Source organism: Pelodiscus sinensis, chromosome 2 (genome assembly GCF_052426305.1).
Source record: "Pelodiscus sinensis isolate ZL-2025 chromosome 2, ASM5242630v1, whole genome shotgun sequence".
NCBI lineage: Eukaryota > Metazoa > Chordata > Testudines > Trionychidae > Pelodiscus > Pelodiscus sinensis.
In genome coordinates this window covers 47,629,291-47,640,824 of record NC_143053.1, presented here as the reverse complement: position 1 = coordinate 47,640,824, position 11,534 = coordinate 47,629,291, and positions in this window count along the sequence as shown.

The window sequence follows — 11,534 nt, the reverse complement described above, 5'->3', positions numbered from 1 at the left end:
CACTTATCACAATATTTTTTTTTCATGCTATCTGAACCCCTAATGGACTTTGTAACCATCTCCTATCTGAAGCCAGCCAACAGTCTTCTGGACCAGTACATATCCAGCCTCTCTATCTACTAAATAATGTTCAACATTTATCAAGTAAAAACAAGAATCTTTGAGGGATCTATAATCACAGGCGAAGCAAAATACAGATTAAGGAAAATTATGGCATAATATTATACTTGCCCGTCACATGCATTCTGGCTGTCTTTTAGGGTAGGTAGACACTTGATGGATGTCTTGAAAGAAAGCATGGCTATTTGGCCTATGAACAACAATACAATGACCATTTTTATTCTTGTTAGAAATTGTTGTGGAGCTAAGAATGTAGAAAGCAGTACAGGTGATGACTCTCAGATTGGATAGCAAGGAACTAAATCTTAGTGGAAGCAGTGGATGAGGTTCACTCATTATGAAGTTCTTACTATAAACATGTGCAAATGTTGTGTCACCCTTTCCTTTACTTCTCAAAGGGGTCATGGATTACATCTTCAAGACTGGCTGGAAAAGTTTGAAAATGTCAATCCTACAACATGGTGACCAGATTATGTGTCTGTTCAGCCTTGTTCAAAAATGGACTGGCTCAGGGAGGATGTGGGATCCATGAACATGGGAAAAAGCCTAGAGATGAAAGTGGTAGAAAGACATAATGTCTTAGGGAGCAACAGGATAAGCAAGAAGGAAGAAGCAACACAGACATAACCCTCTGCTAGGTGGATCCAGCAGCAGCCATGGCCAGGCTCAATATCTAGGAGTTTCTCTCCATCCATCCAACACAGAACTGACTTGAGCCCCAACTCAGTAACCTTGAAAATTCACACAACTCTCCTGGGTGCCTCTGAGAGGCAATGTTACCCCACTCGCAAGCACAGAGTCTGAGCATAGAAATGAAACTTTTAATAAAAGGAGGGAAATAACTTGGCATTAATTTGGGAAAACATCACAAACAGGGTTCATAACCATAAATCTTGAGTAAAAGTCCCACCTGAAGCAGGTTGGGCAGTGTCAGGTTCTTAAGTCCAGCAATCAAAATGTTCCCTTCACATACCCAAACTTTCTCTGTACCCCACTCACAGTTGCTGCCCTTGGTCAGTGGGGACCCACAGTTCTGAGGTGCATCTGCAGAGTTCACCTCCCATCCTGATTGAAGAGGAGGTAAAGAGGCATCTTACTCACTCTGCTGGTCACTCACCATCCACTTAATCACAGCTGTCTGCCACCGCCTTCCTGGTCACTTATCATATCCCCATCTCTTTGCCACCCTGCTGGCTTTCAGTCACCATCCACTGCCATCCACCTCTTGGCTGTAACTTCTGCCCATCAGTCTCAAGTGATTTCAGCTCCGTGATTTCACTCTTAGCAAACAGGATAGAAGAAACACAAACTCCCACACAATTAGCATAAGAAAGAGGTCTTAATGTTGCTTATTTAGCTCTATTCTTTGACCAGTGTGTGTGTGGGTGGAAGGGGGATTAACAGATCAAACCAGTCCAGGTAAAGAAGAGTATGAAGCCTCCAAATCGGAATAGCCTTCCCATACCCTCTCTACTCTCATAGAGCTCTGATAGTCGAGCCCCTGCTTAGCAAGTTTCCTTCTGCTAACTGAGAGTCCTTGCATTCAGGACAATTTAGCACAGACAAATTGCATTTAATACAAACACCCACCCTCTCAGAGCTGGAGAGGCTGGGCCAGGCAGGCCATGTGCCATCCTCTCAGGCTGAAGAGACTGGGCTGCACCATGTGGCGCGCCCTCTTCCTTCCCTCCCCAGCACTTTGGGGCTGGAGAGGCTAGGCTGGACTAGGAGGCGTACCCTCCTCTGGGACTGGGGAGGCTGGGGCAAGTGCATGCCTGCTGCTCCCCTGCCCTCTGGGGGGGGGGGCAGGAAAGGGGTGGGGCCTCAGCAGAAGGGGCGGGGCTGGAAGTAGGCTGCCTTCACCAACCACCCATGATCTTGAAGATGTTAAACTAGTAAGATTTCTCAACAAATATGCATGGAGCGAGAAGAAGAAATGATACCAAGGTTGGGAGTCTGAAGAACAGGAAAGAGTGGCATTCTCATTGTGACCAGGAGAGGAGGACTTGGAAATAGAGAAGAGTTCAGTCTTCATCGTGGTAGTTTGAAATGGCATTGAGATATCCAAGAAGACATCATGGAGGCAGCTGGTAGAAGACAAGTAGAGAGGTTAATCTGCAAGGCATCAGTGTAGATTTGCTAACTGGCATCATCATGTGACCAGATGAACACAAATGATAAGATGGAAAAAGAGAGAGTTCAAGCAATGCCTAAGAGACCAAATAGAAACTGTTGTATTAACAGCAAAACATGCTTCCTCTAATATAATGGGAAGCTACTTAAGTCATTAGATTAGGAACTGGAAAGCAAGCATATAATCAGGCCATGACCCTGAATTGATATAGGATAATGTTCACCCAACCCCTGCAATCACTTCATATTTATGCAGTGTTGTGGAGATATAATAATGGTGCGCCATCATCTGCTCAAACCCATTTATCCCAGCAGATCCATTCTTACCTATGATTGAATCCCAGCATTTTCTTTCCTGCTGCCCCCATCCTCATGGGAGAGGGGAACCTCAACAGAGTGCTGCAATGCCAGTTTGTTTGCTCACTGTTACCTGCACTTCTGAAAGCATTGATCAGAATCCTATAAAGCAAGAACTGGATTTTTCATATCTGCAGAACATCTGCAGCTCCTAGTAAATTCTGTTAGATTTATGGTCTCTTTTATAGAAATATTGAGCACTCACAAACCTGTTTCCAGACATTCTTGCAATCAAAATTCTTCTACCATATTTCAGTGAATAGGCATTCAAACTGCTAGGCTATGTCTACACTGGCGTGATCTTGCGCCAGAAATATACAAATGAGGCTAAGCATGAAATATCACTGAGCCTCGTTTGCATATCTAATTAGCCACCATTTTTGCGGAAGAGGCTCTTGCACAAGAAGGAGCATCTACACTGCCCCTTCTTGTGCAAGAAAAACCCTCTTGCGCAATGCCGTTACGCTGATTATTTTCAGGAATAACAGCATTGCGCAAGAGGGTTTTTCTTGTGCAAAAAGGGCGGCACTCCTTCTTGCACAAGAGACTCTTCTGCAAAAATGGTGGCTCATTAGATATGCAAATGAGGCTCAGCAATATTCCATGCTTAGCCTCATTTGCATATTTCTGGTGCAAGATTGCACCATTGTAGACAAAGCCCTAGTGTTTAAGAACCTCTTCTAGGGAGGATCATATATTTTCTTTGGAGGTATCCGAGCCTTTAGCTATGATCTTTGAAAAATCATGGAAGACAGGGGAGATTCCAGAAGACTGGAAAAGGGCAAATATTGTGCCCATCTATAAAAAGGGGAATAAGAACAATCCAGGAAACTACAGACAGTAGTTTAACGTCTGTCCCAGGGAAGATAATGGAGCAGGTAATTAAGAAAATCATATGCACACACTTGGAAGGTTATAAAGTGATAGGAAATAGCCAGCATGGGTTTGTGAAGAACAAGTCATGCCAAACTAATCTGATAGATTTCTTTGATAGGATAACAAGCCTTGTGGATAAGGGAGAAGCGGTGGATGTCATATACCTAGACTTTAGTAAGGCATTTGATATGGTCTCGCATGATATTCTTATTGATAAACTAGGCAACTATAACTTAGATAGGGCAACGATAAGGTGGGTGCATAATTGGCTGGATAACCATAGTCAGAGAGTTGTTGTTAACGGTGCTAAATCCTGCTGGAAAGGGATAACAAGTGGAGTTCCGCAAGGGTCTGTTTTGGGACCCATACTGTTCAATATCTTCATCAATGACGTAGATATTGGGATAGAGAGTATGCTTATTAAGTTTGCAGATGATACCAAACTGGGTGGGGTTGCAACTTCTTTGGAGGATAGGGACATAATTCAAAATGACCTTAGCAAGTTAGAGAAATGTTCAGAGGTAAACAGGATGAAGTTTAATAAAGAGAAATGCAAAGTGCTGCACTTAGGAAGGAACAATCAGTTCCATACATACAAGATGGGAAGCGACTGTCTAGGAAGGAGCATGGCGGAAAGTCATCTAGGGGTCATAGTGGACCACAAGTTGAATATGAGTCAACAGTGTGATGCTGTTGCAAAAAAAGCAAATATGATTCTAGGTTGTATCAACAGGTGTGTTGTAAGCAAAACTCGTGAAGTCATTCTGCCGCTCTACTCTGCACTAGTTAGGCCTCAGCTGGAGTACTGTGTCCAGTTCTGGGCGCCACATTTCAAGAAAGATGTGGAGAAATTGGAAAGGGTACAGAGAAGAGCGACAAGAATGATTAAAGGTTTAGAGAACATGACCTATGAAGCCAGGCTTCATGAACTGGGCTTGTTTAGTTTGGAAAAAAGAAGATTAAGGGGGGACATGATAGCGGTTTTCAAATATCTAAAAGGGTGTCACAAGGAGGAAGGAGAAAATTTGTTCCTCTTGGTTTCTGAGGACAGGACAAGGAGTAATGGGCGTAAAGTGCAGCAAGGGAGGTTTAGATTGGACATTAGGAAAAAATTCCTAACTGTCAGGGTGGTCAAATATTGGAATAAATTGCCAAGGGAGGTGGTGGAATCTCTCTCTCTGGAGATATTTAAGAACAGGTTAGATAGACATCTGTCAGGGATGGTGTAGACGGAGCTTGGTCCTGCCTTGAGGGCGGGGGGCTGGACTTGATGACCTCTCGAGGTCCCTTCCAGTGCTATGATTCTATGATTCTATATTTACAGCCAGATAAATATATCTTAAATTTGGGATATAGCCAAAGCTGTACTTACGGGCTGCGTCTATGCAGTGAATTACGTCTTGTTTAGCAAAAACTGCTCAGATCTTCGGTTTTGAAGTCAACCTGAAGAAGACTGAAGTTCTTCATCAGCCCACACCCCACGAGGAGTACCATCCACCAAGCATCTTCATCGAACAAACAGAACTGAAAGTTGTCCACCAGTTCAGCTACTTGGGGTGCGTGATTTCGTCTGACGCCAAGATCGACAAAGAAGTCGATAACAGGCTGGCCAAGGCAAACAGTGCATTCGGCAGACTATACAAACGTGTCTGGAACAACAGCAACCTCAAAAGAGACACGAAGGTCAGCGTCTACAAAGCTGTTGTGCTGACCACTCCCTTGTATGGCGCTGAGTCCTGGGTCACATACCGTCGTCACCTGAGTCTCCTTGAGCATTTCCATCAGCACTGCCTCTGCACAATCCTCAATATTCATTGGAGTGACTTCATCACCAACACTGAGGTCCTCGAGTTAGCGGAGGTCACCAGCATCGAGGCCATGGTCCTCAAGATACAGCTTCGCTGGGCAGGGCACATTGCCAGGATGGAGAACCACCGCCTATCCAAGATCGTGCTGTATGGGGAACTGTCCTCTGGCTACCGTGACATAGGGGCACCACGAAAGCGGTACAAAGACTCCCTGAAGAGGTCCCTCACTGCTTGTTGTATCGATCACCATCAGTGGGCAACACAAGCAGCTGATCGCAACTCCTTGCGGCACACAGTCCACCAGGCCACCTCCTTCTTCGAAGATACCCGCAGGGCCTGTATGGAGGACAAAAGGAGAAGGAAGAAGAACCGTGACCCCTCAGCACCTATCCCGGATCAGACCTATATTTGCAGCCGTTGTGGCAGGACCTGCCTGTCCCGCATAGGCCTCGTCAGCCACCAGTGTGCCTGCAGAAGACGTGGATTTCCTTCCTAGATCTTCGTTCGCGAAGCCAAGCCATGAATGGACTTACGGGCTGCGTCTAGACTGGCAAGCTTTCTGCAAAAGCGGGTTTGTCTACACTGGCCGCTTGAATTTGCGCAAGAACACTGACGATCTAATGTAAGATTGTCAGTGTTCTTCTGCAAATACTATGCTGCTCCCATTCAGGCAAAAGCCCTTTTCCAGAAATGCTTTTGCGCAAAAGGGCCAGTGTAGACAGCTGAAAACTGTTTTGCGCAAAAAAGCCCCGATGGCGAAAATGGTGATCGGGGCTTTCTTGTGCAAAACCGCGTCTAGATTGGCACGGACGCTTTTCCGCAAAAAGTGCTTTTGCGGAAAAGTGTCCGTGCCAATCTAGATGCTATTTTCTGCAAATGGTTTTAACGGAAAAACTCTTCCGTTAAAAGCATTTGCAGAAAATCATGCCAGTCTAGATGTAGCCAAAATGTAATAAATGGACTTTGGTGTATTTGGCTATGTCTAGACTGCAGGCTTCTTTCGGAAGAAACTTTTCTGGAAGAGATCTTCCGAAAAAACTTCTTCCGAAAGAGAGCGTCCACACTGCCAAAGCGCATCGAAAAAGCGATCTGCTTTTTTGAAAGATAGCACCCACACTGAATGGACACTGTCTTGCATTTAATCTGTGATTACTATGGATGGAATGGCCATCAGCGCACCTGTGCTTTTTCCTCTTCTTTCGAAAGAACTCCCTCTTCTCCATCCACACACGCCTTTTTCTAAAAGAGCTCTTTCGGAAAAAGGCTTCTTCCTCATAGAAAGAGGTTTACCAGTGTCGGAAACCCCGCTCTGTTCTTTCGATTTTTTTTTTTTGAAAGAACACAATTTCAGTGTGATGTACATGAAGTTTTTTCGGAAAAACTGATGTTTTTCTAAAAAAAAAAAACTGTAGTGTAGACGTCCCCACAGGTTTTCAAAGCCATCCCAAGCATGTGTTAGCAGAATATTAGAAATGTTGCATTCTAAATTCTTTCTAGAGTTAAAGTGTTATGAAATGAAGATGAATAAAATCTGGTTTACAGAGCAACTTCCCAGCTAATGTTCTCAGATTGCAACAAACAAACTGTCACATTTTGGGGCCTAAATAGCAGGAATGTAACACTATAAAGAAAATGAAAGAGCAAAGAAAGGAACAGGGCTTTCATGAATTATTTCATTTCTGATTTAGCAAAGTGCAAGTTAGACATACTTTTACCTGAATAAAGAGCAATACAATATCTGTAAAAATATAGTATCTTTAGTTATTTCCATCTACATAAAAAGTTTTGAATTCATATACTTTTAGATCAGTTTCAGTGGAAAAGCACCAATTACTCAGTGCTCCCTATCTGCTGATTCTTTGTCATTTGTTATTCAGGCTTTGTAATACTTGCTTTTACTGGGGTTTCAGACATTGCAACAAGAGAGGAAAATAGGATAAAGGAAAATATTTAGAGGAAGACCACATGGGAGGATGACTAATATGCATGTAGAAGGGAAACAGAACTGTTTACTTAAGTAAATATACATACCTTCAACTTATTTTCATTTTTCTTTGCATTTTAAACTTCAGATCAGTTAGTTCCTTTATAAAAAGAAAAAATTGTCTTCTTTCTGAGCATTTGTTTCTGGTTACCGAAATTGGTAGAGTGGAATAAAGGTAGTTTATTGAAGTCGTACAGTGACCCCTTGTGGTAAAATCTAAATATGCTGTTTCACAAAGAGTTACTCTGAACTTTTTGAAGTCAAAGGCTACCTTCTTAGATTTTTTCATGTTAATTCTGTTTGGCCTGAACTAACCTACCCTTACAAACACAATCTACATGCTATCAGTGTTTGTTTCACTACTATGAAGCTGTTCAGCTATAAGTTCTTTTGAAAAATCTTGACCTATACTCCTACAAAATTAATAGGTGACTATCGTTTTCTTGCATGGAAACTTGTTCATGCTAAATGACATCTGTGTATAAATAACCAGAGTAAATACTCATGGAATTTTGCATAAACTTCTAGTCAACCCCAAAATATAAGAAAAATGGACTGTTTTAGCCACTGCTACCCAGAAGTTGCAATGGTAGGAATTGAGCAATGCCATTCTTTTGAGTGTAAGAGACCAAAAAGATAAAGACAAATTAACCAAAATGAGGGAACACTCAAGTGTTTTAGCTGACTGCTGCAGTGCTTTGACAACTTCCATTTAATTAGAAAAAAAATCTTCTACTTGTAAAGGACATACTCAAAATGTTTCTTCATGTGCTAAATTGTGATATACATTTATTCTGAGCCATTACCGAAGCAGTTTCTTTTTGTAAATTTTCCTTGCACCAAAAATCTATCAAGTATTTTGTTGAATGTAATCCAGCTACATGTATGGTCCAATTTAAGACCCTAAACCTTATTTTTAAGGCCATTTTCAGCCCAGTATGGAACCCATATATATCTCTAGAGACCATTTCTCTCTATACCACAACAGCTAAGATCAGAGGGGACACTGGCTGATAGCTCCACAGTAGAACTATTTGTCTATTTGTTTTCCTTAAAAAATATCATTGTCTGTTGAGCCAAACCAAAATATCAGGTTTAAGTTAAAATAGGTGTCTTTTAGTAGTAAGGAAGCATCTCAAGGCAATGACTGTGCTCTACAGTATACTTAATCACAGTTATGCTAATAGAAAGACCCATCTATTTCAAAGGGCTACACTTAGAAATCACTGGTCAGCAGTAGGAGTAAGGAGTTCACAGTGTGGCCCTAAAGAAGCACCTGAGGTATTAGCATTTTATACTTCAGGAAAGAGGATACCTCAAGGAATTTATTAATTGGTCAAATCCTGCTTATTTACTCTCACAGGTAGGTCTCTTGGGGTGTGTCTAGACTACATGCCTCCTTCGACGGAGGCATGTAGATTAGCCAGATCGGAAGAGGGAAATGAAGCCGCGATTAAAATAATCGCGGCTTCATTTAAATTTAAATAGCTGCCCCGATCTGCCGATCAGCTGTTTGTCGGCAGATCGGGGGAGTCTGGACGCGATGCGCCGACAAAGAAGCCTTTCTTCATCGGCACAGGTAAACCTGGTTTCACGAGGCTTACCTGTGCCGATGAAGAAAGGCTTCTTTGTCGGCGCATCGCGTCCAGACTCCCCCGATCTGCCGACAAACAGCTGATCGGCAGATCGGGGCAGCCATTTAAATTTAAATGAAGCCGCGATTATTTTAATCGCGGCTTCATTTCCCTCTTCCGATCTGGCTAATCTACATGCCTCCGTCGAAGGAGGCATGTAGTCTAGACACACCCTTGGATATAATTCAGTAAGAAGTGGCACATGAGTAAGTGACTTTTCAGCATTATGAGCATATGTTTGCACAGTAAAAGCACATCTATAAGCATACATGGTAGAAGGCCAAGTCTTCATGAAGTTTGTGAGTTTTATTTTGTTTTCTCCTCTTCTCTCAATTTACTCTCTAATGGTTGTATGGTTAGCATTGAAAGATATGTCTAAAGGAGTGGGAAATCACTTGGCAAATAACGATAGTCAACGTAAAAGAAGTTTAGGACAGAGTGGAAAACGACTGACAAAGAGTTACATGTTGTTTCCAGAGACACTAAAGTGATGTGCATCTGTACAGATATTGACTACAAACTGAAAGGCAGACTCTCCTGTAGTAAGTACTAGAAACTCATAGCATTAGCCTAAGTGAAAAGTTATGTTTATGCCACTGCAATACTTGTGATTAGATACAGTGGTGAGAATACTACAGAACACCCTGAGATAGATAGGTAGCGCTTAATATCACTGCTTCTCATTCCACGAGGAGTAACGGTAGTTCGAACTAGGAAGCCTAGTTCGAACTACCTAGTTCGTGCCCCGTTTAGCCGCGCTGCACGGGGTTCGAACCAGCGGGGTTTTAAAAATGGCGGCGCCCCGCTTATGCAAATGAAGCCCGGGAAATTCAAATCCCGGGCTTCATTTGCAAGTGCGGTATGCCTACATTACCCCGCTAGTTCGAACTAGCGAGGTAGTGTAGACATACCCTCAATGACATACCCATTTTTCTCACTTTGCCTGTGTGCAAGGGTGGCGGGTGTCTTTCTATAATGCATAAGAATATAGATTAGGCTCAGCCCCAGACCAGGCCCAGATGTCCAACTCCATGGCAAACATGCACAGCAAGGATGAGGGACAGGAGGATGTTCCCGAGGACCCAGAGGGAAGTAACCTTGTGGGGACAGAAGCAAATGGTGGTGGCCATGTCCCTCCCATACCACGGAGGTTAAGGGGCCATTGCAATTGATGAAGCAGCAATAGGAGAGGGCTACACCTTCTTTGGGGACTAACATTTTGGATTTTGTAGACAAACTGCAAAACACCATCAGAAACTCTTGAGTCCTTTGCTCAAAAAACCCTGCAGGATGCCCAGCAATCTTATAATATCTTTATTTTAATAAGATAATTTGACATTTGTATGAATAAAGCTTGACAGAATGCTGGGGAAGTCATAGCTTGGAAGTGACTTCTAGGTGCCCATTCCAAAGGCCTATGAGGTTCAAACATTTCTATGAGGATCCATTCTTGGCTGGAATGTTTGGGCCTGACCCAAAGCCCAATTGAAATCAATGGAAAGATTCTCATTGAAGTCAATATGTGGTCAGGCCTGACGGAAAGAGGGATGAGGTGCTGACTTCAACTCTTGTTACACACCTGAAGTAATTAGTATTTGTCTCAATGTTTGTGTTTTGTTCTCCTGGACTGTGACAGTACCACCCAAAGGAAAAGACTGATGGGGGAAAATATCAATAAAGATTGTGAGGTAGAGCACTCCTGATATCAGGACAAATCACTATCAACACTCAGGGCAGATAGGGTATGTCTACACTTGCTCCCTATCTCAAGATAGGGATGCAAATGTAGTGTACCAAAATTGCTAATGAAGCGCGGGATTTAAATATCCTGTGCTTAATTAGCATAATCGCGTCCGGCCACCATTTTGAAATCGCATTATTGCAAAATAAAATGCCCTGTGTAGCTGAGTTATTTCAGGAGAAAACCGTTTTCTTGATATCACTGCTTCTCCTCATACAATGAGGTTTAACAGTTATTTTGAGAGAAGGGTTTTCTCTCAAAATAACGCTGCTAAACAGGGCGTTTTATTTTGCAATAATGCGATTTCAAAATGGCGGCCAGACACGATTATGCTAATTAAGTGTGGGATATTTATATCCCGGGTTTCATTAGCAATTTTGGTACACTACATTTGCATCCCTATCTCAAAATAGGGATACAAATGTAGACATACCCGTAGTCAAGGCTCGAAGAACTGCGGCAAGAGCTACTCACTAGCCCGCACCGTGCATGTACCAGACCGGCACTGTGTATGCACGCAGTACCGGTGAATGGGGTGCATGGAACAACCAGCTGAGATCTACTCACCCGGTTTGTCGAGCCCTGCCCATAGTGTTCATCTAGTTGTCACAGTCTTATTACAAATGAACAAGCCAGGCACTGGTAAAAGACAATCTCATGCCAGGCCTTACTTCCTTTAGGGAAACTCTGGAAATCAGCAGTCTCCCAAGCATTTCCTGAACCCACCCAAGCTTTTCTTAGAGTGAGAGCTGGAGATCTGATCTTCTTCAAAGTCAGCCCCCAAATGAATTGTATTCTTCCCTTTTAACTCCTCTCTCCAAGCTTGACACCTAGGGCAGGTGTAGCAGGGATAGACTGATTAAGCTCAAAGTATGTCCTTA